This window comes from Mauremys mutica, chromosome 4 (genome assembly GCF_020497125.1).
Source record: "Mauremys mutica isolate MM-2020 ecotype Southern chromosome 4, ASM2049712v1, whole genome shotgun sequence".
NCBI classification, from domain to species: domain Eukaryota; kingdom Metazoa; phylum Chordata; order Testudines; family Geoemydidae; genus Mauremys; species Mauremys mutica.
In genome coordinates this window covers 68590295-68617831 of record NC_059075.1, presented here as the reverse complement: position 1 = coordinate 68617831, position 27537 = coordinate 68590295, and the positions used below count along the sequence as shown (strand labels likewise).

The following is a 27537-nucleotide window of genomic DNA, read 5'->3' as shown; positions in this document are numbered from 1 at the left end:
GAAGGTGCCAGATAGCCGGAGAATAATCCATAAAGTGCCTCATCCCTGGCCCAAAGAAAATGCATACAGAGATGAAAGAAAAAATCTGTATCCGTGAGCTGCTCGGTTCTTGGCCCATATGTACAGTTAGTGCCGGTTGCAATGGTGGTTTTCTTATTTGAAAGTCCAGCGGCATGCCAACCATAGTGCTACTGTCACTGCTCATTTGCGGAGTGTGTGTGGAATTCATAGTGCTGTTGCCATTGAACTTTGATGGTAATAGATGCAGTTTTACTATTGTCTATTTCTTGTAATTACACCTCTACCCCAGTATAACACGGGTTCACATACAACACGGTAAAGCTCTGACACGCTGCTCTGAGCAGTGTGTTAAGGGGGCCGGGCCGGGGCAGAGGGTCTCGGGGGCGGGGGAGGCGTCAGGGGCAGAGGATCTGGGGGGGGGGGTCAGGGGCTCCCCCCCAGGGTCTAGGAGGCAGGAGCTGTGGGGGGAAATTTTGAGGGCCCTGCAGCCCCAGAGTGGCCCGGGTGACTAGCAGGGCAGGGGGGCCAGGAGCAGCCCACTCGGCTTCCCTGGCCCCGGCCCCAGTTGTGTCGCTAAGGGGAGGGAGCTTGGGGGAAGAGATCCCCCCCCCCCCAGCACTCACCAGCAGCAGCGGAAGCGGAGTAGCCAGGCCCCAGCTCGCTCCCACTCTGCCAGCTCCAAGCCGTGGCACTCCGCTTCCTGCTGCAGATGAGTGCGGGATCTTTTCCCAACCCCCTCCCCCCGCCCTGCCCCCCGGCGACACAGCCGGGGCAAGGAAAGCAGAGCGGGCTAGGGCCACATCGCTCCACTTCCCACCGCCGGTGAGTGCAGAGGACGTCCTTTCCCCAACCTCCCTGCACTCACCAGTGGCGGGAAGCAGAGCAGCCCAGCCCCGGCCTGCTCCTCCAGGTCCGGCGCTCTGCTTCCCGCCGCAGGTAAGTACGGGGGGCATCCTTTCCCCAACCTCCCCGCACTCACTGCTGGCGGGAAGCGGAGCGCCACGGCTGGGAGGTGGTGGAGTGGAGCGGGCTGGGTCCACGTTGCTCTGCTTCCTGCCACTGCCGGTGAGTGCCTGTCAGGGGATGCGGGGGTGTGGATAGGGGTTGGAGCAGTCAGGGGACAGGAAGCGGGGTTGGGCAGGGGACGGGGTTCTGGGGGTAATTAGGGACAGGGGTCTCTGGAGGGGACGGTCAGGGAACAAGGAACAGGCGGGGCCAAAGCAAGTTCAATATAACGCAGTCTCACCTATAATCAGTCTCCCGAGGACCGCATTATATTGGAGTAGAGGTGTATTTTCCCTTTTTGGCGGACCACTTAATGATCTTTCCAAATGTTATTTGTTAGCTAACTATTGTAAAGCACTTTGGATAAAAGCACTATATTAAAAAAATTAATAATAATGAACATTTTTGGCTTCTACAAATATTTTAATATCAGTAGTCTTACCTTTCTAATGCGATGGACGTGCCCTCTCTCTCCCCCACAACGGTAGCCCCCGAGTTGGGGCTGGCAAGGAGTGGGGTCTCTCCCTCTCTCCCCCACTGCAGCAGCCCCGGGGCTGGGAGGGGGTGTGTGTCTCTCCTCAGCCACAGAGCTGAGGCTGGGAAGGAGGGAGGTCTCTCCTTGGCAGCCGCAGCCCTGGAGCTGGGGAAAGTTGCCTCTTTCTCTGGCCGCCACAGCCCTGCATGTCCCAAATTCGCCCCCTCCAGCCCCTATTTCCCCCCCCCCCGCCCCCAAGACAACCACCTCACCTTACATGTGTGTCTTCTCCAGGATCCAGGCACCAAATTAGTGGAGCCACACCTGCGCAGCTCCACTAATTAGGTGGGTGGCCATTCATTTTTTCGTGTGCGGCCGCCCAGGTGTGCACCTTAGAAAGAACTATCCACAGACCACCTGAATGGAGCTCGCGGACCACTGGTGGTCTGCGGACCACTGTTTGAGAACCTCTGATCTAAACACTTGAGCGTGGGGACAACCAAAGGTTATTTACCCAGAAAAGTTGTGTTAAAATGAGATGGTTCACTTTACAAAGGTGACTTGGACTCTTCTTATTTCTGTCCTTCATGTTGTTTGCACTTTACTGAGGTGATATGCTAATTGGGGATTGTGCTTCTTCCACATACCTTCCTTCCATTCCATCAGGCCATTGACATGATGACCGAACAAATTATTTTGCTACAAGTTTGGATTTTAAGTGAAGTAGAGAAGTGGAGCTCAGACCCATAATAAAGAGGCTGCCTAATTCATAAGAGTTAGAGTTGGAGCAGCCCTGCTAGAGCCTACTGCAAGATGCTTCCTGGTGCTCAATATAGGATTATTCCCTACAGTACATTCTCCAGTGCTTTTGGCCAGCATTGTCCTAAATATCCCAAGCAATGGGGCTTTTACCTCCTCCCCAGCAAAGGGGGTTTTGTCCTTGTGACCATGCTCTAGCTGCTGCCTGCGGGTAGTATTTGCTCACTCACACCTGGATGAACTATACAAAGCAAAATGCTCTTAATTGCTTCTGGAACAGTACAGAGAATTGTTTAGACTAAATTTGCTGCTCTGATTTGTGGCTTTCAACTACGTGTGCTAAGAGACAGCGCTGACCTCTGCCAGAACTATGAAGAGCACCCAGCTGAGGCTGGCTACATCTCTTAGGAAACAGTTTGGGAGCATGCCTGACTCACTGACAAATGTTGCAGCACTGATTACAGTAAATCCTCATCTTCTGCTGACTTCAGCAGACTATTTTCAGACAGGAGTCCTGGGGTTCTAACAGTACCTCAGAGGTTAAAACAAGAAGGCTGTGATGCCAGAAATCAACTCTATCATAATTGTCCCTCTCTTTAGCAGCCTTAATTTACAATACTTGAAGTTTAGGTCTGATTTACTTTGGAGTTTGGGATTAGAGCCCCCTCCCCTCCCCACCCCACCCCACCTCACCCCACCCCACCGCAGTCAGCTTGTCTCTGCCGGCCCACTGAGAGAAGCAGTGGGGAGGGGAGTGGGCTATGATGTCTTTAAAGAGCTTCAAGACAGAGACACTAATATGGAAAGAAAACAGGAGCTTTTGGGACTTCAGTCTCTGGAGCGGTAAAGTGTTTCCCTAGTAGAGCAAGACATTAACCCATTCACTCTTTAGCTTCTGGGGGCTGGGCACCATGCCAGTCACTTCCACAACTCCAGTCCCTCACTCTTCCCACAGGGGTTACAGACTTGCGCACTGCCCCAATTCCTCTACTTCCTATTGGGCCTTAGTCCCTGACCTAATCCCCATATCTACTGTGTGGCTTGGTGACTGCTCCTAACATTCTCCTTGCCTGCTGCAGTATAGGCATTGCCCCAAGCTCTCCATCTGCCTGTAAGGACCAGCAACTGTCCCAGCCTCGTCCTTTTCTTATCGGGCAAGGTTCTCCCCTTGTCTGGGGAGTCCCATGTGCTGCTGCTGCCCTGGTCCCTTCCAAACACTGAGGTAGAAGCACTACCCTAATTCCTGCACCCCATCCCCATTGCTTCAGGATATTTATCGCTCTAAAGATAGACCTCTTGTTATCTTTTACCTGTTTTTCTCCATCTGTTCACCATCCCTGTGTGTGGTGGGGGCATATGAGGGCATTTCAGATAATTGGCCGCATAACACAAGACAGGTACCTAAGCTACTGTTTTGTGGCTTCTGTGAAGTGGGTTGGTTTGGTCTCCCGCCACTTCCTAGCAAATATACATGCACATCGCAAATGCTGGTAGCCTGGTTGGCAGACTCAGCAGAGAAGCCAAGAATTAAATGGGCCATGGAGATAGAACTCCCCTTTCAGTCCTAGAGGCAGCCCTCCAGGTCAGGGCTGAGGGCATTGGCAGGGCAGCATGTGTAATGCTGCTGCCTAAGCAGTATTTGATCTGTGCATAAACAGAAGGCGTCCATGTTCAGAGGTGTCAGTCCGGCACCTTTCGCCAGCTTGAAATTCATATAAAAACATTAAAGAAAATAGAATGCAAATATCAAATTCGGGTAAATAAGTGAATATTCAAGTTCCTCCAAATTTAAACTGGTATGGAAGCCAGATGGACAGTGCCAGTCTCTGCTCTATTTCCACACTTACCATCTCATAAGAATACACAATAGAAAAAGCTGACAAACAGAATGGACTTTGGGAAAAAATATTTTGAAGTTGATTTTAAACATAAACTTAATTTTATTAAAGCTAATACAAGTTTAAGAAGGAAGGTTCTGTACATCTGAGGTCAGGGTTGAGTTATGGGAGATTATAAGTATCGGTTTCCAAGGTTCACAAGATACATACATATTACATAACCAGCATGGACCCAGATTGGGGTGTGGGAGTTTTAAAGCGTCCGTGAATAAGTGATCTCAGGTATGCCACCCATAGAATTACTACAGGCTAAAGCCGCTACGTTCTTCTTGCCCTACCACTAACTGGCTGCTGTACTCACCTGCACTTCAGAGGCAACACTTTTTTCATTTTCACTGGTGTTCAAGAAAGTATCACACTACTCTACACTTACCATGCCTGATTCTCTGCTGCTTTGTACTTTGAGCAGTCACTTATACCTGTGCAATGCAGTTATAGGGTAGAAGCATTTATACTGGTGTAAATTACATAAATGACAGAGTGACTTAGCTTAATTTGAACCCCAGGTGGGTCATTGGATTTTGTGGGTCTGATTCTTATTTACACTGTTGTGACTATAATGTAATTTAATATGATGTAATTTACTTCCACTTTACTACCCTTTTACACTGCCTTAGTGTAAATGAGAATTGTTGTAGACAATGAGTTTCACAAAAAACCCAAAGGAATAAGTACTATTTAATTAACTTTTTTCACTGGACAGAAAAAAAAGTTTCATTTTTTTATTTAAACTTTTCCATTCAGTGTTGGAGACAGGGACCAGAGAACTGGAAAGTGAAACTGACTAGAAATAGGATGATGAAATTGACTTATGTAGTTATCCTGTCCAAGTTCAGTGAAGCATGAAAAGTAAACAAACTGCATAAATGGTGGAAATGAGAACTTGATTTTAAAATTCTCTGTTTTAATTATTCAGGATTTTACAAGTACCATGGATAAGGACTTTAGAAAATATTTATGCCATTTTCATCTTGAGTATGTCTCTATAAAAGGCAAACCCTAACTTCCTTACTAATCTATTTATAAGTATGCCCAGGAGAGTGCACAGTAATATATACATAACAAAGAATTTCCAAAGCATTCTCAGCTCTGTATAATATTCCCATGCAGAATCCCTGCAGATGCGGCTACTTTATGGAAAAAAGTTTCCCATGTCTGAGTGAAGGAACATATTTAGGCAATTTCTACCAGATAAAGGAGAAATACATGTGCATCACAGATCAATGTGCTAACTGTTCTGTGCTTGGAATGCTTTGTACATTCTTTTTAGGGTGGTATTTATACTGAACTATGCATTATTTGTAGAGTGTTTATAAATATGTCTGCTAAGTCTATACCGTGACACTCTCTCTCTCTCTCCAGCAGCCCTTATAACAACATGTCACCCTTGGTTTTATTTATTCCTTTGCCAGGCTGGTAGTTCTTTTTTTCATTATAATTTCTTTACATGCCTAACACTGCCAGCTTCAAATTTGCTTTTTTGCACAAATTATTGCAAGTCACTGTGCACTAAATATAGTCCTCATGTCTGTTTTCCAGATGCTGAGACCTTGGCATACATCTTTAAAACATTCCAAGCTAATTCATTCTCTCTCTCGCACATGCACTTACACACATGCACAAAATTATTCAAAAGAAAGTTACTGGGCTGGATTCAGTGCAACGAGAAAAGAACAGTATTTCCCTTTGCGGAATGGAGGTTATTTAAGTATGTATTCTCCTCATTCATGTAGCATCTTGTAGGTTTTTTTCCTCTTTGGTTACTGACACCATTTCATTGTCATAATGGTACAGTATATCTTTACTGATGCAGACATTTTAGCTAAGTTTTTGTCTCCTTACAGTGTGTGGGTTTAATAATTTAAGTCCAAATCTTGGAATCTGATCCATGTAGGCAGATCTTACTCCTACTGCCCCTTGTACAGACTGGAGGATCTGGGCCTAAGTCTCAAATATTTCAACACACAATATGAAAGTTTTAGACTGAAAATGGGATTAGAATAGAAACACTTATACAGGCTTGAATTATAGCAGTAGGTTCATTTTGGATAAGTCTCCCACAGTTTGAAGGCTTATTTGAAGCTTATCCCAACAACCAGATCTGCAGTACTGGGTTGGAAATCTCATGAACAGAAATATCCTTCTTCACTTCCTGCCCCATATCTGTTGTGTGATGGGGTTCATACCATTATAATGTCTCTCACCAGTCAAGTGACCATACTGATGCTGAGTGAAGTGAACCTTGTACAGAGTATTTAATACTTCTACCCTGTAAAGTAACTTGAGCTTCCCAAAGGCACAGTATAAATCTATTATTTTTGTTATCATTCATTAATGAATTCCATGCATTCTATATTATTTTTCATCACAAAGGATCCCAAAGTGATTTAAAGATTTACACCAATACTCAGAACAAACAATATATTGGGATTACTTTATCCATCACTGAAGAGCAGTCACCTCTGCACTACAGTATGGCAGCTGTTTAGGGCAGGAAGTGAAGAATCTTGTATCTAATCAAAATTGCAGGGGGGAATTTAGGTTGGCAGAATGTACTAGGGACTGACTTTTCTGTCTGTGTGTGTGTGTGTGTGTGTGTGTGTGTGTGTGTGTGTGTGTGTGTGTGCGCGCGTGTGCGTGCACACAGTTCCTAGCTCATTGGGGCCCCAAGGACGGGGGCCTTTGTATGCTACCACAATACAAATAATAAATACTGGTACTTGGTCAGGACCACAGGGTTAAATTCTGTCATAATATTTTGTAAATTGCATATGGACTTATATTGACTATAAGTGGTGAGGGCCTCAATTTCACCCAGAGGACAGTATCTCCTGCCTCCTAACACCAATGATTCATTATTGTCTCAGAAGCATGACTCCTACTGAACCACTAACCCCAGTTCTTGCAGCACCTGGTCCCAAGAATTGGCTCAGCCCTGCTTGGCTTTTGAGGCCTGATGGGAATAACAGAGGGGTGTGGCTGGATGCATTCAGTTATTTCAATAATAATTATTGAATGACACAATGCAGAATATCTTAAAAACAGCAGAATTCTGCAGCCAGATAGCGTCTGGTTTCCAGGAGTTGTGCAGCTTCTCAATGTGCTGAGTTCTCTGCTGAGCTGATGGAAACCAGCTTCCCGGGAGGCTTCCAAGTCCTTGGGACTCCAGAAGTAACAGTGATTCCAGGTGCTGCTGCCAGGCCTCTCCTATAGCAGCTTGTAAATATCAGTATCAATGACTAGTTTGCTGTTCTTCTACCTCCAAAGAAGTTATAACAACCCCTACGCCATGTATTTCACAACACAGCGTGTCGTTCAAAACAGAAGATAGCTGCAGTTCAGAGCAGGGTTGGTGGGAAAGGATCATTCGGGGCATGTTATGTAAGCCCTCCCCAGCATTGTGCAAGCTGGTTTGATGGGGAAAGAAGGGGGGCTGAGAATGATGATCGCTGAGGCTTAACAAGGCAAACATTGTTTGCCTGCCTATCAGTTGGTTTCTGATTCATCGACAGCCAGTGCCTCATGATCAGATCACAGCTGGCCCAAGGATATGCTTTCCAGTGCATTTAGTATTTGGAACAGCCCCAGATTTCAAGAACACATGGTGGGGAGGAGGGAACAGCTGTGATATTGGGAAGGGAGTTGGTTTTTTGTCGTCTTTTGAGATGAGAACTCTTTTTTCCATAATTTGGTAGCATTAACGGCATTTGAGGATGTCATTTGAATTCCAAACCTCTCCAGGTGAGGGAGAAGGGCAGACAGAGAAGGGAAGGAGGATCATGTGGCAGTACATATACCCAGCTGCCCATATGTCCCATTCCCATTACATTGAAGCTCTGCCTGTCAGTGATCTGTTGTGCCAGTTCTGGTGACAGCTCTCAAATAGATCCCAGGTGTTTAACATCTTTCTCCGTTCAGCTAGGAGATTTTGAAACACACTGGTTTGGCTCTAATTTGGGGGATACGTGCCTGATTAGTCCAGCAGAATATCATCTATGGCAAAAGCTGAGCTTCATTGTATTTGAAAGTTGTCCATTCTGAGGTCAATTGGGCAGTGGAGAGGAATGTAATGGCTGTGGGAGGGGAGTGAAGTCTAGATTTGAACTTGAGTTCTGCTTTGGCCTTTTAATTTTATCTTTTAAAATCCAGTGTTTAGGGACTGCTGAGCTTTCTTGCTCAGGTGTCCTGTAAATCATTAAACCTGCTATACTTCCTAGCCTAAACTACCGTGTAGCATTTCTGTGTGCTGTAAACAGCTACCACATCCCACCTGAGAGGTGGCTGCAATTCAGTGATGAATGAAGGAGTCCCTATCCACAGGGCCAGTTCCAGGCTATGGAAGTAAGCTTGGAATCTGGAACCATCCACAGAATCCCCCCTCAGCAGCAGTGGATCCAGAAATGGTTCTATCTCTTCTTCCCTCCTTCTGCAGCTGATCGCAGAAAGTCAGAGCAACTGATGGTGTCTGGGTTACTGAGTGCTGCAGATTCCACTGAAACCTAGCACAGGAATTAATGACTGCTTGCCAGGGAAAATTACAGGTCCTGCCTGTGCATTATAACCTATAGATCTGTAAAGTACTTTAATGCTTGAGGCAATATATAAATCAGTAATCATAATAAACCAGTTCTTTTCTCTCTCTAAGGAACCCCAGTCCTGTGTAGCATCATAGAAGCTAAACATAGAAAAGACCTACCTTATCATCAAGTCCATCTCCTACTAGTGCAGGGTTGTTCTGTTGTACCATTTTTTTTTTTAGTGTTGTCCCCAGTGTAGTTTTAAATGTCCCAAGTGATGGGGCTTCTGCCATTTCCCGTGGGAGATTATGCCCAGCCTAACACAGCTCACTGTCCAGAAGATGTTTCTGATAGTCATCTAAATTGCCCTTTATGTTAATTAATTCTGTTACTCCTAGCCACACCCCTGCAGTCCCTGCAAGATAGTGCATTCCACTGGGAAAACAATCCCATTTTCCCTTAATGAGGCAGGTGAGGCAACAATCTATTTGGCCTGGCCTGTCTGCATTCAGACCTAATTTCCCTTATCCTTCAGTAGGATGGGAGGAGCCCTCTTCATATTTTCCCTTGAAGCCGAGCAATGAAAAATAGTTGTTTGCCAAAATCTTTCACCTTGAGGAGATACACTAACAGATGTTTTCTACAATATAAACAAAGAAGCAAAGAATGTTCATGATTGGGGGAGGAGAGGTAGTTGGGAGGAAGGGAGGGATCATGCGGGAGAAATACAGCTTGAAATACTTGACTGCGGTTTGATCCCTTTCTAAAATTTAAAAGAGCTGCTCCCACTACTATGAGGAGCAGTGCCAGCTGCAAAATCATGAGCAGCTTAATATAACATACACATTCAAGCTGTCTGTCTTTGTATAGGCATTTTTATGCACCCATCGTCACAGTATCTAGATGCCATATGTACAAATTAAGAATAGTAATAAAACTGGCTGATAAGACCAAGTCCTCAACCCTCCATCATTGACATATTTTTCTAAATAGAACTGCTCTTGTTTGTCTCCAGGAGAGGCTGTGTCTCTAGGAGAGGCTGTGCCATCCATTGTTACTGAGAGCAATCCTCCAGGAAGAGATGTGTCCAAGGATAGCAAGACTTGGGTGTATCCTGATCTCTAGAGATAGGGCACTCCATAGCTGAGAGCCTGCCACTGAGAATGTCCAGCACCTGAGAATTTCACCCTGGACTCTGGCAGCCACATCATCTCTCTTGAATGCAGTTGTCTCAATGGATCAGAGTGAGCCTGGTTTATCTCATTGCAGCCTTTAAAAATTTAGCTGTAGGACCTTGGAGAACATATGGAATTGCTTGGGGACCAAATGTGGGGTCCTGAGTACTGGTGTGGTGTGATGTCACATGGTTCAGGCTGCCACAACTTGGACCAACTGAAGCTTCAACATGGCTTTCACAGTCAATTTCAGCTAGAGTATATTACAGTGGTATAATTTGGAGGTGAAGCAAGCATGAATCAGTGTGTCTGTCTCTCTATCTGTAAGGAAACACCACAGTCTTCTAACTAACAGTGGGAAAAGGTATTTTTGGATATTGCTGCTGTTTGAGTGTCAAGTAATAGCCATGAGTCTAGTAGGAACCTGATGAGACTTTAACAAGTGGAGGCACTTATGATCCGGAGGGTGTTTACACAAGCCCCTTTGGTCCAATGAAAGAGAAGGTCAGCTTTCATATTAAACAAGAGTGAGTTTCTAGCCCATTTCCTTGTGAAAAGAGCCTTGAAAACAACAGATTAAAAAAAACTGGTACAAACCAAGTGCTGTGGATGAAAGTGTCAAGCATGTGGGCAACACTTCAGTAACAGGAGGCTTGGGTGGGAAACTAAAGATCTCTCGTGCACTCACACATACATTATATAGAATGAATCAGTTAGATTTGGGATGTAGCAACTCATTAACCCTTCCTCAAATCCTGGGGGGGCCGAGAGGTACTGAGCCAGAGGTGGTGAGAGTGGAAGGATTAAGAATATGAAATTTTGTGTATTATGGATGGAACTGATGGTTTGTGAGGGGGATAAGAATACAGACTGGAGGGAGTTTTGATGCATAGGCATTTGCATGTAATTGGTGCTTTTTCAGGGAACAGGGATAAGAGAGTGGGGGACTGAAGTTGAGGTTATTCCCTTGCAAGAGAGGTGTAAAGGGAGAAGGTTTTTTGCACACTCAGTTGAGGACTGGGCACAGTTTGACCTCAAATCCTTGCTAGGAAGTGGTGAAAGAGTTTTAATGTTGTGTTTTTATGGAGTGTGGGGGTAACAAAATTTTACTCTGTCTAGCATGCAAAAATTTGAAGAAATATATTTTGAGCTCTTGTTTTGTGAGGTTGTTGACTTGAAGTCAGTCATAATTACAGGGTATCTTTGTTAACCCTAAACACAGTGTTCCATTGAAAATATCTGGGCTTCCCTACTATGCAGTGATCTCCCATTTTTAAAAGGGAAAAATGCTACCAAAAACATATCACAGCGTGAATAAAAGCTCAGGTTGATTGTAGTAGTGCCCAGTCTTCTATAGTTAAGATTGAGTGTTGCTTTCTGTTTAAAGGTGAACTATTCTAAATGCTCTAAAATCTACATGCTAACTTGGATTTTCTTGAAATTTGCTGTGCCTTCTGGGGGTGCAGTGTCAGTGGTCCAAATTTGGGGTCATCTGAGCTAGGGGTTCATGAAATACAGCCCCCTCTCATAAAGCATTTTACAAATCTCATTCATCTGACATTTTGTGCATACCTGGGGCTCAAACTATAGCACTGATCCTCCCCAAACTGATCGCGGCCAGTCACGGTTTATCTCAGCTACTGCACAGCACTCACTCTCACTTGGGAGAACAAATATTGAAAAAAATAAGGGTGAAGTTTGTTACTCAAGGTCAGCACATGACAACCTGATGTGCCTAAAGGACAGAAATGTACATGGAAGCAAGACTAGGACTCTGTTGAAGCAAGAGGGTTTCCAGGCAGTAGGGTGGCTCAAGGTGACATACTGTGGTCATTCAGAGTGTGTGTTGTGCATGTTCCTTGCTCTCTGCCTGCACTCTGCAGAGGCTCCTTTTGGAAGTTTTGTCATGAGGCCAAAATTTCTGTTTTAAGAACGACATTTTAAAGTGCTCTAAAATGCATGTGCAGATTCTGATTTAACTTTAATCAATACTAATTTCCTTGAAAACACGTCTAAATAGAGGGAAGATGAGAGTCTAGTAGGCAGTGAGGATAATGTAATGAGGCTTCCTGAATAATGGAAATGAATGTGATCAAAGGAAAGCAAGTTGCTGGGTCATTTGCTCGAACTGATACACATCCCTACCCCCCAACATGACCTGCTCATATCCTTTCAGATTATTTTAATTTGTGGTAGGGGGGGCAGAACAGTGAGGGGGGAATGTGTGGGGACTTTGGAGGTGGAGCTGTGCTGGGTGTGTGGTGGGGCGGTTGGGAGAGTGCAGGAAGGTGAGGGGGCATTGGTGCAGAAGAGTAGTGGGAGAGGATTTGGGGCTGTGGCAGGGAAAGTGGGGAATTAGGACAAGGGGGATTAATAGGGATGAGTGGTAGCAGAGGGGATTAAGGAAGGCGGGGCTTGGGCCAGAGAAAAGCAGTGAGGAGGGGTGGGAAGCTGGGGGGAAGGATCAGGGTTGCCCTTTCCCTCATTTGCTGTATCCTGTCTGGGCCAAGTCGGGAGCCAGATAGCGGGGAGATCTCCTATCACAGCCCCATCTCACAGGGCAATGGTCAGGAGCCAGAGGGGGATGCACCTCACACAAAGGTGTTAGTGGGGTGGAAAGGGGCAGCAGCAATCCCCTTTTACCTTCCTCTGACTATTTCCACAGAAATCTGACTGAAATCATTGGAGTTCTGTAAAGCTGAGACACTCCCACACATTCAAGCAGTGCTCCCTGCAAGAAGCTCTGTTGAAATCAAAAGAGCCTCAAAGGATACAAACTTTTCCTTTGCAGTTTTATGTTTCTTCTAGTTAGTTTGTCTTGAGGACTGATAATGGCATATGGAATTTTTCACCACTCGATCACCTGTCCAGCTCCAGTTGATAGTGAATGAAAGTTATTACCATCTGATGGTTGTTTTGTGGACACTGTGAAATGAGTTGGTGGTCTAAACCTTAAGTCAGGTGTTCTGACCATCATCAACCCCACCCAATTTGTCCCCATTAGTATTTTCAGCAGAGATCTAGAGTTAGAAATGTACTATCCTTTGTCCACTAGAGCTTGTTTCTCCAGAAGAGATTTGAGAAACATTTTCAAGATGGAAAAAGCGACAGAGTCCTGTGGCACCTTATAAACCAGGGGTAGGCAACCTATGGCACGCGTGCCAAAGGCAGCACGCAAGCAGATTTTCAGTGGCACTCACACTGCCTGGGTCCTGGCCACCGGTCCAGGGGGCTCTGCATTTTAATTTAATTTTAAATGAAGCTTCTTAAACATTTTAAAAACCTTATTTACTTTACATACAATAGTTATATATTATAGACTTATAGAAAGAGACCTTCTTAAAAGGTTGAAATGTATTACTGGCACGCGAAACCTTAAATTAGAGTGAATAAATGAAGACTCGGCACACCACTTCTGAAAGGTTGCCGACCCCTGTTATAGACTAACAGAAGTATTGGAGCATAAGCTTTCATGGGTGAATACCCACTTCGTCAGATGCATGACAGATCCAGACTAACATGGCTACCCCTCTGATACCTGATTTTCAAGATGGTCCCTGGCTGAGTCATCAGTACCACTTCCTGCTGCACCTTCATTTTCTGTGGAATTCTCCCAGCCAAGTACCTGGCCTGACCCTGTTTAGTTTGTGAGAGCTGGAAAGTTCACAGCCCAAGATGGACTGGCTTCAGACCAAAGAGGTAGGCAGGGTTCTCCCTGCCTGGTACTGTAACTGTTGTGAAATCGTGTTTGAAGCACAGACAGATTTTTTTTATTATTTATTATTTTAAACCAATCTCTTGGAAATGTGCTGCCTTTGAAGACTAGAGCTCAGAGACCTGAATCTCTCAACGACAGATTTATGGATTCATGTCATTCTGTAAGGGCAAGGGGAGGGACCCCAGCCTCTTCAAGTTGCTGTTTGCATGGCTGAGAGCCAAAGGGGGTCAAGAGCATCATCTGTTTCCAAGAACATATATTTAAAAATCACTTCTTGACCTGCTTTTCCAAGAGCCCTCATTATTTTCTGACTTCTATATATGGCTCTTTTCTTTGCAGCACAACAGACCCTTTGTTAGGCCTTCGGCAGAGTAGCTAAGGGGGAAAGGACTGCTTCCTGTGTTGGGCGTTATTCCACCCAAATGAGGGGCCAGTCCTGCAATCCTGACTCCCATGACTAGTCCTTATCTGAATAGTCCCATTGACTTCCATGGAACTACTCTTTTCAGCAAGGATTGCAGGATTGAGCCCTGCTCTTTATGCAGCCAAAAGAAGCCATGCTGTCATGGAGGAATCTTCCTATCTTCATGGGAAGTATGGAGTGGACAACAAGCAGCTTTTCCCCCACACCCACTCCACTCTTACTCCCATGTACCACAATCTTGCTTTGTACAAAGGGCAGAACAGCAGAGCTCGGTGGCATATGCCACTTCATTTTTATCTTGTTTGTATATAAACCGTATTTTTTTTTTACTCCATCTTCCCTTTCCTCTTTTCTTCCCTCTTTAACAGCCCTGTAACTGTCCCCAGGAATTAATTATTCAACAGTAAAGGTGTCCATTTGTTTGCAGGGATATGGGATGCACCCTAATCTTCTCTCCCTGCATCACCAGTTTGAATATTTTTCCAGTTTTTATTTTTTGGGAGGGGGGCGGGAAAGAATTCAGTACTCACACAGTGAGTGACTAATGCACCAGCCAGAGCCAGGCAGAGTGTGGCTAGGCTTTGTACAAGTTTCTCCTGTGTAGCTCTACCAGTTCAACCTGCAATCCTCTTCTAGTCCTGGGCTCCCACACACACAGCTCTACTAATGCATCTTAATCTTGACCTGCAGCATCCCTGCTATTCCAGCTCTAGCTCCTGTCAAGCAAGTGCCCAGTCCACAAACACACCTGCTTAAATCTCCTGCACCCTGGTACACAATCTTCCCTCCCAACTTCAAAATCTGCCGGAATCACTCTCTCCCAGCTGTCAAACCTTCCGTTGAACAATCCCTTACCTGGGAAACCAGAGATGTCCTATGAATTTTACAATGGCTTATTTTGATTTTGCCTGGAAGCTGTGCTTTGAAAAATGTACTGCTCCTGAAAGTGTTCATACTGGCTTACAAACTATAAGCACATTTTTCCACATGATTTTTACCAAGTGATATCCCACAAAAGCCTGTAGTTAGAGATTAAGAGCCAGATCCTCATGTAGTTTCATTGACTTCTGCAGAACTACAGTAATTTAAAGAAGCTGAGGATCTAGCCTATAGCCCTGAGTCTTCTCTTGTTTACTCTCGCTTTATCCTACAGACTTCACCTAAATTACTCCAGATTTACACTGGTGTAACTGGGAGCAGAATCAGGTCCTTATTCAGCTGGTTTCTGACTTCATCTGCTCTCAAAATAAAATTGCCAGAATTCAGATGTGGGAAAAGCAAGTTGGTAATCAGAATGTTCTTCTTTGAGTGCTTGCTCATATCCATTCCAGTTAGGTGTGTGCGCGCCACGTGCACAATCGTCGGAAGATTTTTACCCTAGCAGCACTTGGTGGATCGGCTGAGGTGCCCCCTGGAGTGGCGCCCTTACAGTGCCGGATATATGCCCCTGCCGACCCAGCACCTCCTCAGTTCCTTCTTACCACCCGTGACGGTCATTGGAACTGTGGAGTGCAGCATAGCTGATCTCCATTTCCCTAGCTCTTTGCTCGTTTATACCTGTAGATAGTTGTTATAGTGCAGTTGTTAGTAGTTTCTAGTTGTAGTTAATAATAGTAGTTAGTGTATATAGTAATTGGAGGTAAGGGGCTTCTCCCCTTCCCTCCTTCCTGGTACCTGGGCCCATGCCTAGGTCTCCAGGTTTCAAACCCTGCTCGGCCTGCCTGAAGCCGATACCTACTGGAGACCCCCATGACACGTGTCTGAAGTGCCTGGGGGAATCCCATCAATCAGATAAGTGCAGAGGTGAAAGTAAGCGGGTACGGGCAGGTACGGAGGACCAATAAGAAAAGGAGACTGGCTGAGGGAGGGAGAAGCCTGCCCCCTGCATAAGAATAGTTTAAACTCAGCTGTTCCCTGAGTGGTCCAGCCCTCAGGGTTAGGAGCGGTTTCTGGCATCCTTGTTAATTTCACTCACAGTAGCTGTGGGGAGGGTGTGTTTGACCATGGCAGGGGCAGTCCTTGTCTGCCCCCTGGATGAGGGGATCTTGTCTCCAATACTAATATACACAACAAATACAAGCATTTGGCTCCACCACTTAAATCCAGAGCTAATAAAAGCAGGTGGAAGGGGAAAAGTCACTGTCACATTGGTTTCTCGTCTCCTCCCTCCCCCTCCTCCAGCCAGGCTGCAGACAAGGCTCTGCATTCCTCCCCCACTCCTCCCTGCAGGGGTTCTCCTCTAGGCTCTAGCTTGCAGTAGGGACACTGGCTGAGATGCCTGCTGCTGCTGCCTGCATAAGAACAGTTTAAACTCAGTTGTTCCCTGTGCAGTTCAGCCCCCAGGGTTAGAAGCCGTTTCTGGCATCCTTGTTAATTTCACTCCCAGTTGTTGGGGTGGGGAGGGTGTATGTGACCATGGCAGGGTCAGTTCTTTTCTGCCCCTGGGATGAGGGGATCTACTATACACAAAAAACACAATCAAAATCAGGAACCATTTCCAAGTTCAAATCTATCCCATTCCCTCCCCAGCAGAGGATCATGGTTGTGATGTCCAAACTGCTTGCAGATCCTCTTTGAAATGTTACTGAACCGCACAGGGAACAGCTGAGTTTAAACTGTTCTTATGCAGTAGGCAGGCGTCTCCCTCCCTCAGCCAGTCTCCCTGCTGCAAGCTAGAGGGAAGCCCCTGCAGTTGTTGCTCAGTGCCAGGCAGGGAGAAAGCATGGAGCCCAGTGTCCACAACCTGGCTGGAAGAGGAGGGAAGACACGGAGAAAAATGTGACAGTGAGTTTTCACTTTTTCAGGCTTATTCCAATAGTAAAGTTTTATTACAGACAGTACTGGTAGTAGTACAGGGACAAATACAGGGTAGTACAGGGACAAGTTTTTAAAGTGCTTGTACACAAATGCTAGACGTCTAAACAATAAGATGGGTGAACTAGAGTGCCTTGTGATAAAGGAGGATATAGATATAATAGGCATCACAGAAACCTGGTGGACTGAGAGCAATCAATGGGACACAATCATTCCAGGGTACAAAATCTATCGGAAGGACAGAACAGGTCGTGCAGGGGGAGGAATGGCACTATATGTGAAAGAAAATGTAGATTCAAATGAAGTAAAAATCTTAAGCGAATCCACATGTTCCATAGAATCTCTATGGATAGAAATTTCATGCTCTAATAAAAATATAACATTAGGGATCTATTATTGACCACCTGACCAGGACAGTAATAGTGATGATGAAATGCTAAGGGAAATTAGAGAGGCTATCAAAATTAAGACCCCAATAATAGTGGGGGATTTCAATTATCCCCACATTGACTGGGAACATTTCACTTCAGGACGAAATGCAGAGATAAAATTTCTCGATAATTTAAATGACTGCTTCATGGAGCAGCTGGTACGGGAACCCACAAGGGGAGAGGCAACTCTAGATTTAATCCTGAGTGGAGCGCAGGAGCTGGTCTAAGAGGTAAACTATAGCAGGACCACTTGGAAATAGTGACCATAATACAATAGCATTCAACATCCCTGTGGTGGGAAGAACACCTCAACAGCTCAACACTGTGGCATTTAATTTCAAAAGGGGGAACTATACAAAAATGAGGGGGTTAGTTAAACAAAAGTTAAAAGGTACAGTGACTAAAGTGAAATCCCTGCAAGCTGCATGGGCCCTTTTTAAAGACACCATAATAGAGGCCCAACTTCAATGTATACCCCAAATTAAGAAACACAGTAAAAGAACTAAAAAAGAGCCATCGTGGCTTAACAACCTTGTAAAAGAAGCAGTGAGAGATAAAAAGACTTCCTTTAAAAAGTGGAAGTCAAATCCTAGTGAGGCAAATAGAAAGGAGCACAAACACTGCCAACTTAAGTGCAAGAGTGTAATAAGAAAAGCCAAAGAGGAGTTTGAAGAACGGCTAGCCAAAAACTCCAGAGGTAATAACAAAATGTTTTTTAAGTACATCAGAAGCAGGAAGCCTGCTAAACAACCAGTGGGGCCCCTTGACAATCAAAATACAAAAGGAGCGCTTAAAGACAATAAAGTCATTGCGGAGAAACTAAATGGATTCTTTGCTTCAGTCTTCACGGCTGAGGATGTTAGGGAGATTCCCAAACCTGAGCTGGCTTTTGTAGGTGACAAATCTGAGGAACTGTCACAGATTGAAGTGTCACTAAAGGAGGTTTTGGAATTAATTGATAAACTCAACATTAACAAGTCACCGGGACCAGATGGCATTCACCCAAGAGTTCTGAAAGAACTCAAATGTGAAGTTGCGGAACTATTAACTAAGGTTTGTAACCTGTCCTTTAAATCGGCTTCGGTACCCGATGACTGGAAGTTAGCTAATGTAACGCCAATATTTAAAAAGGGCTCTAGAGGTGATTCCGGCAATTACAGACCGGTAAGTCTAACGTCGGTACCGGGCAAATTAGTCGAAACAATAGTTAAGAATAAAATTGTCAGACACATAGAAAAACAAACTGTTGAGCAATAGTCAACATGGTTTCTGTAAAGGGAAATCGTGTCTTACTAATCTATTAGAGTTCTTTGAAGGAGTCAACAAACATGTGGACAAGGAGGATCCAGTAGACATAGTGTACTTAGATTTCCAGAAAGCCTTTGACAAGGTCCCTCACCAAAGGCTCTTATGTAAATTAAACTGTCATGGGATAAAAGGGAAGGTCCTTTCATGGATTGAGAACTGGTTAAAGGACAGGGAACAAAGGGTAGGAATTAATGATGCGCCCTCCATCGCAGAGCAAGAAGGGTCGGCACCGATCTCAGTCCCAGTCCAGGTCACGGTCCTGATCCAGGCGCTGGTCTCCTCCATGGCACCACTCGCATCCCGGCACCGATCACCATCTCGGCGCCAGTCGTACTCGTGGTGCCGCTCCACCTCAAGAAGATCTCCTTCTCAGTATGGTCGGTACTGGTCCAGCTCCCGGCACTGATCATTGAGGTCCAGAACTGCCTCCCGGCACCAATATGACCATCGCTCCTGGTTCAAGTCACGGTACCGTTCAAGACCGCGGTACTGATCTTCATCTCCGTGGCGCAGGCCAACAACACATGATAGTGCAACCCAGCATGAGCGATCGGCTCCACCTTGGCCTTCCCGCCCCAACGCGAGGTCATCCCAAGCGGAGAGTGACTACCGCGTCCATGACCAAGATGCGGACGGAGCTAGCCAGTGGCACGACGAGGGGCAGGATCCTGCTCAGGGACCCCCACAATGGTCCTTTTGGACCCCTTGAGCATACCATCGGGCCCAAGGTGTCCCATCGGGAGCTTCTCGTTCTGCCTACTTGGAACCTCGGGTCCTGGAGGCCACTGTTAGTCACCCCCACCCCCTCCAGGGGGCTCGGAGGCGACGGCCCTACCCTCAGCTCAGGCCCATGCCCCTAGCATGGAGGACCTAGGGCAGCCAGACACCCCACACACACACACCCAGCAAGACTTGTCCAGGACCCATTAGTTCCAGGCGTATTCTCCTCGTCCTTGCCTGACGAGGCGGTGGCGGGCACGTCCTCCTCTGGCCCACCACCTATAGACCTCCATGCGCACCAAGACTTGCTTCGTAGGGTGGCACAAAAACATGAACCTCCAGGTGGAGGTCGAGGATCCGGTGATGGGCATTTTATCTACCAATGCCCCCACATGTATAGCCTTGCCATTTATTAGGACCATCCAGGTTACTGCCAATACAATCTAGCAGTCTCCGGTGTCTCTTCCTCCCACTGCCAAGGGGGTGGACAGGAAGTACTTGGTCCCCTCCAAAGACTATGAGTACTTGTACATTCACCCCCAACCATGCTCCCTCGTTGTACAGTCCGTTAATGAGAGGGAAAGACCCGATGAACAAGCTCCTGCCCCTAAATCCAAGGACGCTAGATGCCTGGATTTATTTGGGCACAAGATCTATTCGACTGGTGGCCTACAACTTAGGGTGGCTAACTAGCAGGCCCTCTTGAGCCGTTATAATACCTGGAACTCGATGGGGAAGTTCAGAGCGCTGGTTCCTGAGGAGTCCAGGGTGGAGTTCAGGGCCTCGCTAGAGGAGGGCAAGAAAGTAGCCAGGACATCCTTGCAGGCTTCAATAGATGCGGCAGACTCAGTGGCTAGGACTCTAGCCTCGGGCGTAGCCATGCACCGCATCTCGTGGTTGCAGGTATCCGGTCTTCCTCCGGAGCTGCAGCAAACAATTCAGGACCTGCCCTTTGATGGCCAGGGGCTATTTTCAGACAAAACTGACTCCAGATTCCAAAGGATAACCAGGCCATCATGCACTCATTGGGCATGCATACCCCGGTGACGCAACGTAGGCCCTTCCGACCCCAACCGCAGTGAACCTACCCTAACCCCTGGCCGAGACAGGACTTCTCTAGAAGACGCGGCCATGGTGGTAGGAGGAGGCAATCTGGTCCTCATATGGGCCATAACCAGGGCCCCCCCAAACCATCGGCGGGGCCCAAGCACAACTTTTGAAGGTGTGCCCGAGGGCGGAGCACAAGTCTCCTTTCAGGATCCTTTCCCACCTTTCACCAACCGCCTCTCCTATTTCCTCCCTGTGTGGTCCTGCATAACGTCAGACCGCTGGGTCCTACGCATGGTGGAAAGTGATACCGACTTCAATTTGTTTTGTCCCCTCCCTCCCCATCCCTCTTCAGGGACCTCTCTCACGAGCAACTCCTTCTACAGGAGGTGCAAATGCTCCTGGCTATCGGAGCTATAGAGGAGGTTCTAAGGGAACTGAGGGGCAGAGAGTTTTACTCCCACTACTTCCTAATCTCCAAGGCAAAGGGGGGGCTACGGCCCATTCTGGACCTGCGCAGACTCAACAAATTCATGATAAAGTTGAAGTTCTGCATGGTTTCCCTGGGGACCATTATCCCTTCCTTGGATCCTGGAAATTGGTACGCTGCCCTCAACATGAGGGATGCATACTTCCACATAGCGAACTACCCACACACAGGTGCTTCCTTCGCTTTGTGGTCAGTCAATGACCACTTTCAGTTTACCGTCCTCCCTTTTGACCTATCCATGGCACCAAGGGTATTTACAAAGTGTATGGCTGTCGTAGCTGCCTTGCTCCATCGACATCGGATCCAAGTGTTTCTGTACCTTGACAACTGGCTCATTTGGGGTTGCTCTGAGCTTCAGGTGCAATCTCATGTTTGGTTCACCATGAGCTTGTTCAGACAGCTGGGCCTGCTGCTCAATGTCAAAAAGTCCACTTTGCAGCTGACCCAGAGAATAGACTTCATCGGAGTAGTCCTGGATTCAAATCTCGCCCGGGCGTGCCTTCCACAAGCCCGCTTCCAGGCCGGGGCGAGCATTATCCATGGCGTCCGAAGCTTCCCAACCCTCGACAGCATGCACGTGCCTCGATCTACTGGGACACAGACATACCAGACTACGCCTCTGTCCACTTCAGGCCTGGCTCTCATCAGTGTACCGTCCAGGCTGAGGCAATTTAGACACGGTGATCACGGTATCGACGGAAGTCTTAACCTCCCTGGTTTGGTGGCTGAACCCCAACTTCGTATGCGGGGGAATGCCATTCCATGCCCCACAGCCCTCCCTAGTCCTAACCACGGATGCATCATCTCTCGGCTGGGGCGCTCACCTTGCGGACCTTCGCACACAGGGCCTTTGGTCCACACAAGAGAGAACCTTGCACATCAACGTACGGAAACTGAGAGCAGTGCGCCTGGCGTGTCAGGTGTTCCGCGAACACCTTCAGGGCCGTTTTGTCTGTGAAGACTGCAACACCACAACAGCCATGTTTTACATCAACAAGCAAGGGGGAGCGTGATTGTCCCCTCTCTGTCAGGAAGCCATTCGCCTGTGGGAATTCTGCATAGCCCACTCGATAGACCTGGTGGCGTCGTTTCTCCCGGGAGTCCGAAACACCTTGGCAGATCACCTCAGCAGGTCCTTCCTGGATCACAGTGGTCGATTCGCCCGGACGTTATCCATTCTCTTTTCCGGAAGTGGGGGTTTCCCCACATAGACCTTTTCACCTCTTGCGAGAATCGGAAGTACCAGGTGTTCTGCTCTCTCCAGGGGCGCTCCCCGGGCTCCCTATCGGACGCCTTCCTGATGCCATGGAAAGACCATCTGTTCTACACCTTTCCTCCATTCCCATTAGTCCACAAGGTCCTTCTCAAATTGCGAAGCGACAAGGCCCGCTTAATCTTGATCGCCCCGGCGTGGCCCAGGCAACATTGGTACACCACTCTCCTCGATCTGTTGGTGACCACACCAATTCCACTCCCATTGTGGCTGGACCTGATCACTCTGTGTCATTCAGATCTGCAATCCCTCCATCTCACAGCATGGATGCTGCGTGGCTAACTCAATCTGAGCTGCATTGCTCCCGCTCAGTGCAGCATGTACTCTTGGGTAGCAGAAAGCCCTCTACTAGGTCCATGTATCTGGCCAAGTGGAACAGTTTCTCCTACTGGTGTGACCTGAGCAATACTGCCCCTCTGGAGGGGCCAGTACCTACCATCCTAGATTCTCTCTTGTCCTTGAAACAGCAAGGCGTAGCAGTTTCATCCATCAGGGTACACCTAGCAGCAATTTCGGCCTTCCACCTGGGCAAAAACGGGCGCTCAGTTTTCTCCAATCCCATAGTCAGCAGGTTTCTCAAGGGATTGGAACATCTGTACCCACAAATTCGGCATCCGGCCCCTATGTGGGACATCAACCTGGTCCTATCCAGACTCATGGGTGCCCCGTTCAAGCCAATGGCCATTTGCTCGCTTCTGTACCTTTCCTGGAAAACAGCTTTCCTTGTCGCTATCACCTTGGTGAGACGTGTGTCAGAGCTTCGATCCCTCAGTTCGGACCCACCGTATACGGTGCTTCATAAGGACAAGGTACAGCTGCGACCACACCCTGCCTTCCTTCTTAAGGTGGTGTCTGCCTTCCATGTCAACCAACACATCTTCCTTCCAGTCTTCATTCTGAAGCCGCATGCTTCTCGACGAGAGCAACAGCTGCATTCCCTAGACGTTCGCAGGGTCCTCGCCTTTTCATCAAACAAACGAAACCCTTTAGGAGGATGACCCAGCTGCTCATAGTGGTGGCAGACCGGATGAAGGGCCTCCCAGCCTCCACACAGCGCATCTCGTCCTGGATTACATCATGCATCTGTGCATGCTATGACTTGGCTGGTGTCCCAACTATGCACCTTATTGCCCACTCTACTAAGGCTCAAGCTTCCTCCTCCACCTTCCTGGCTCATGTGCCCATACAGGAGATCTGTAGGGCAGCAACTTGGTCATCAGTACATACCTTTGCTTCCCACTATGCGATAGTGCAGCAGTCCAGGGGTGATGTTGCATTTGGTTCAGTTGTCCTTCACGCCGCAACATGTCACTCCAACCCCACCGCCTAGGTAAGACTTGGAAGTTACCTAATTGGAATCGATATGAGCAAGCACTCGAAGAAGAAAAGATGGTTACTCACCTTTGTAACTTGTTCTTTGAGATGTGTTGCTCATATCCATTCCAAACCCGCCCTCCTTCCCCTCTGTTGGAGTAGTCGGCAAGAAGGAACTGAGGGGGCGCTGGGTCGGCAGGGGCATATATCCGGCGCCATAAGGGTGTGTCAGCCGACCCACCAAGTGTTGCTAGGGTAAAAATCTTCTGACGATCGTGCACGCGGCGTGCGCACACCTAACTGGAATGGATATGAGCAACAATCTCGAAGAACAGTTACAAAGGTGAGTAACCATCCTACATGATGTAAAGGTCTGTAATCTCAAAACCTAGCATATTCCATTATTAGTTTTATAAATCATATATGCCATGACTGAATTTTCAAGATGAAGGACTATAGGTGCTGGCTCAAGCCTTTAATCCAGTCCAATAGCAAAATTCAGATATAGCAGAAATGAGCACAATTTCCATTGATTCAGTGGGAGTCATATCCACATCAGGGCTGAATTTAGTCCTAAAGATTCAGTGATCTTTAGCAAAGTGTCTACTATCCTCAAACTAACAAGCAGTGTTGGTTAAACTCCATATCACAGCTGTGCAATTGACATGAGAGGAGGGGAATTACTGTAGAGTTATAGGCTGGATAATCCCTACAAACGGAAGGGCTTGAGCAGTTCAGGGAGTGATAATGGGAGGCAGAAGCTATCAGGTGTAGCTCACCAATTTGCATTTTACTCAGACAGGTAATTACTAAAAGTTGTTGGCAGCTGATGGCCATTTAGACCCCACTGTAAAATGAATTGATTCAGTCAAGTTCCTAAAGAATAGGCATCCACATTGTGAAAATCAGACTTGCATTTTACATGCAGTGGACACCTGTGCTGGCCCTCAACAGAAAGACCTAGGACTGAACTATAATGGAAACTGAATGTACCCACTCACCTTTTAGAGTTGATTCCTTGTTGTTGTGAGTTGAGGGCAGAGGTTTGCACTGTTACTGCCCTTCCCATATCAATTCTCTATGATCAGAGGATGTCAGTCTCTAGGACTTACCATCTGGCACTTTTCATCAGTACTAAATTCACTTAAAATTGAAACGAAAAGATAATCTCTTTGAAAACTCTTCAGTTCTAAAAATGGAGACCCAGCTGTTTCTTATCTCTTTGTAACTTAACATTTGTTCAACATGAAAAGTTCGCAAGGCAAATTCAGCCTTCCAAGATCCATAAACATGATCAGTATTTTTATACCCCAGGAAACAGTGGCCTTGTTTATCTCAAAATGTCCAAGATTAAGCTGATTTTGTTGTTGTTAATCTATCCGGAAATAAGCAGAGAGGCTTAATTGCAAACAGACTGAACTTTATGTAGGAAATATGTATGTCCTTTGGGGGCACCTAGAAAGTGAAGGTCTGAAATTAAAACCCTATCCCCTTCTCCCTTGCTCCCTGAAGCATGTAGGCCTGAAATGAGAGAGCCTGCCGTGTGCTAGCATAATATCTCAGTAGTTCCTATCCAGTGTAATACTCCAGCCATCTCAGTACTGGATTAACAGATGTTTCCTGCCATGTAAGAACTTCAGGTAACTAGTGATGCGTGTGTTGGTAGTGAAAGTATTTAAAGAGTCTGGAGATAAATTAGAAAAATAACAGCTGCTATATTAGCAACCTAATTCAACTACATGAGCACAATGAAGCAGGAATGTTTTGCCTGATTCGAGAGCTTCACCCAAACGTTTCCCAGCAAAATGCCAGCACACCCAACCAATGAAACAGAAGATACAAAGCCTTACATTGTCAGAACAACTCCTGATCAATGATCCTGGCAGGACATGCCTGTCTATAAACCTCTGAGAGCTGCACTGTGTAGTGGATAACACATACACTGTAGGACAGAGCAAATGGATTCAGCTTAAATAAAAGCCCCACACAAACTTGCAGGAAAAATTTGAAGTGAACCCAGAAAAAAGGGGGTGGTGATGTGTTCCAATGTCAGTCCACCTCTAGTCTCAACTCTAACACTGACTCCTTATGGGACCTTGAGCAAATCACATCTTAAGCTCTGTGACTCACTTTACAGAGAGGGAAAATGGGGTAATGTGCTGCTTTCCTTCTTTGGAAAAGCATTTCCTACCCCCCACATGTAAAGCCCAACGCGAATGCTAAGTGTTATCACGATGAATTTGGTTTGAAAAAATAAATTTTTAGTTCATGTTAGCAACTGCTTCTGAACTCCAGGTTCAGCCAGGGCACAGGTGCACCAAAATGCTGCATGAAAAATTGCTCTCATGAGATTTCCTGTCCCCCATGTTTGCAGAACCAAGAAGTTTTGTATGAGTTTCAACACAAGCCAACCTTTTGTGTTCTTCCCTACAAAGCCTCTCAGGCTTTCGAAACCCCCTTTTTATTTAGTTTGATTTATTGACACACAAGTAGCAAAGCCTCCTATTTTTATCTCGAAATATCTGTAAAAGAAAAGTTTTGGGGGTTGCAGAGAACGGGGCCCATCCCTCCTCCTACCTCACCCTGCTCATCCTACTGAAGGATTCTTCAAAGAAGCATAAAGAATCCATATCAGTGTCCGGTTCAGCAAGAGTGCTGCATACCAAGCACCTTCCTTTTGTTCAGTCCTCTCTTCATAGCACACCTCTTGGACAGAAGCTAAAATAGGAGTTGAGTGAAGCAACCCCTAGTAAGTCACCACTCACAAACTGACTGAGATGGGGTAGGACTTCTATGCCTAAAGCATGGGGCTATCCAGAGATACATGCTAAACCCCAGCAGATGCCTGGAGAATCTGACCTATATCCTACAGTAAATGTTTATATCCAGCTGCTCCCTGCAAACTTCCTAGCATTTTGGTTCTCACTTCTGAGCTAAAATGTTTTCCAGGCTGGACATATGAGAAATGAACAGCCTATACCCCAGACCATGTCTCAGGAGTAAGGGAGTTGGAGGAAAGTGTTAGTCTCCTGTAGACTGTGCTGTGTTCTGAAGGTTGCAGCCACTCCTGTAGACTGAAAATCAATGCCATATTCCTGCAAGACTACACCATGCTCTGTCAGACTGTATCACATTCCTGCAGGCTGCAGCCTGTGCTGTGCACCTCTAGGCACAGGGCACCAATTCCCCCGAATCGGGCCCTGCGCCTAAGAGGGCCCCGAGCCCAGTGAGAATCTCTTCCCTGGCTAGAGGCGCCTTTTTAATTTTTACTCACCTGGCGGCGCTCCGGGTCTTCAGCAGCACTTCACAGTGGGTCCTTCGCTTGCTCTGGGACTTCAGCGGCGGGTCCTTCAGTGCCGCCGAAGACCTGGAGTGAGTGAAGGATCCGCCGCCGAAGACTCGGAGCACCGTGTTTTTTTACATGTGTGGGTTTTTTGGGTTTTTTTTGTCTTTGTTTGTCATCCCTGCCAGGGCCCCATCGAAACTGTTCGAATTGGGCCCTGCACGTCCTAAAGCCGGCCCTGTCTAGGCAATGCTGTGCTCCTGGAGTTCTTGCCACACTTTTGCACTTAGTGCCAAGTTCCTGCACCCTGTGCCATGCCAGTCTCCTACCGACTGTGCCATAGTCCTGAAAACTGCAATTACTGTCATGCTTGCAGTCAGCAATCATTGCTACACTCCCTGGTGCCACGCTATTCCTTCAGTCTGAATCCCAAGCCCAGTGGTCTGTATCCTAATTCCTGGCTGGTAGGCTCTAACTTCTGAATCGCCTGCTGGCAAGAGCATGCACAGGAGACCAGAGAGCCTTAGATTTATTGCTTGTCAACCAAAAAGTATATTAAAAACAAGGAGAGATAAAAATAGATGGGGAGCCTAGGGACCGGAAAGGCAGCCAGGGGAGATTAGAAGCACTGCTGGTTGACTCACCCAACTTGTTTTATTGTAGCATAGTTCTAATAATGGCTGTATTATTCCAGCTTACGTACCGTGAGGAGACATTTGTTAGCGCTTTTGCACATGAACATTGTACATACTTCATTTCTGCCAGTTTCTCAACATTTGGGCTTGTGCTTGCAAACAGGAGAGGGGGTGGCTCCAAAAGACAACCAGCCAAATCCTTAGCGGGTGCAAATCTGCAAAGCTCCATT

General features: G+C 46.7%; 1 protein-coding gene across 13 annotated transcripts in view; it reads left to right on the top strand.

Annotated features, from left to right (window-relative positions):
* Positions 1-27537, top strand: part of RAD51B (RAD51 paralog B) — a 610326-nt gene that overhangs the window by 541817 nt on the left and 40972 nt on the right. The window contains exon 16 of one of the 13 annotated variants that reach the window (XR_006578954.1): positions 5698-5866. The exons of the other annotated variants lie outside the window; for them this stretch is intronic. The gene's annotated coding sequence lies outside the window, so the exon portion shown is untranslated. The remainder of the gene's footprint in view (positions 1-5697; positions 5867-27537) is intronic. 13 annotated transcript variants of the gene reach the window in all.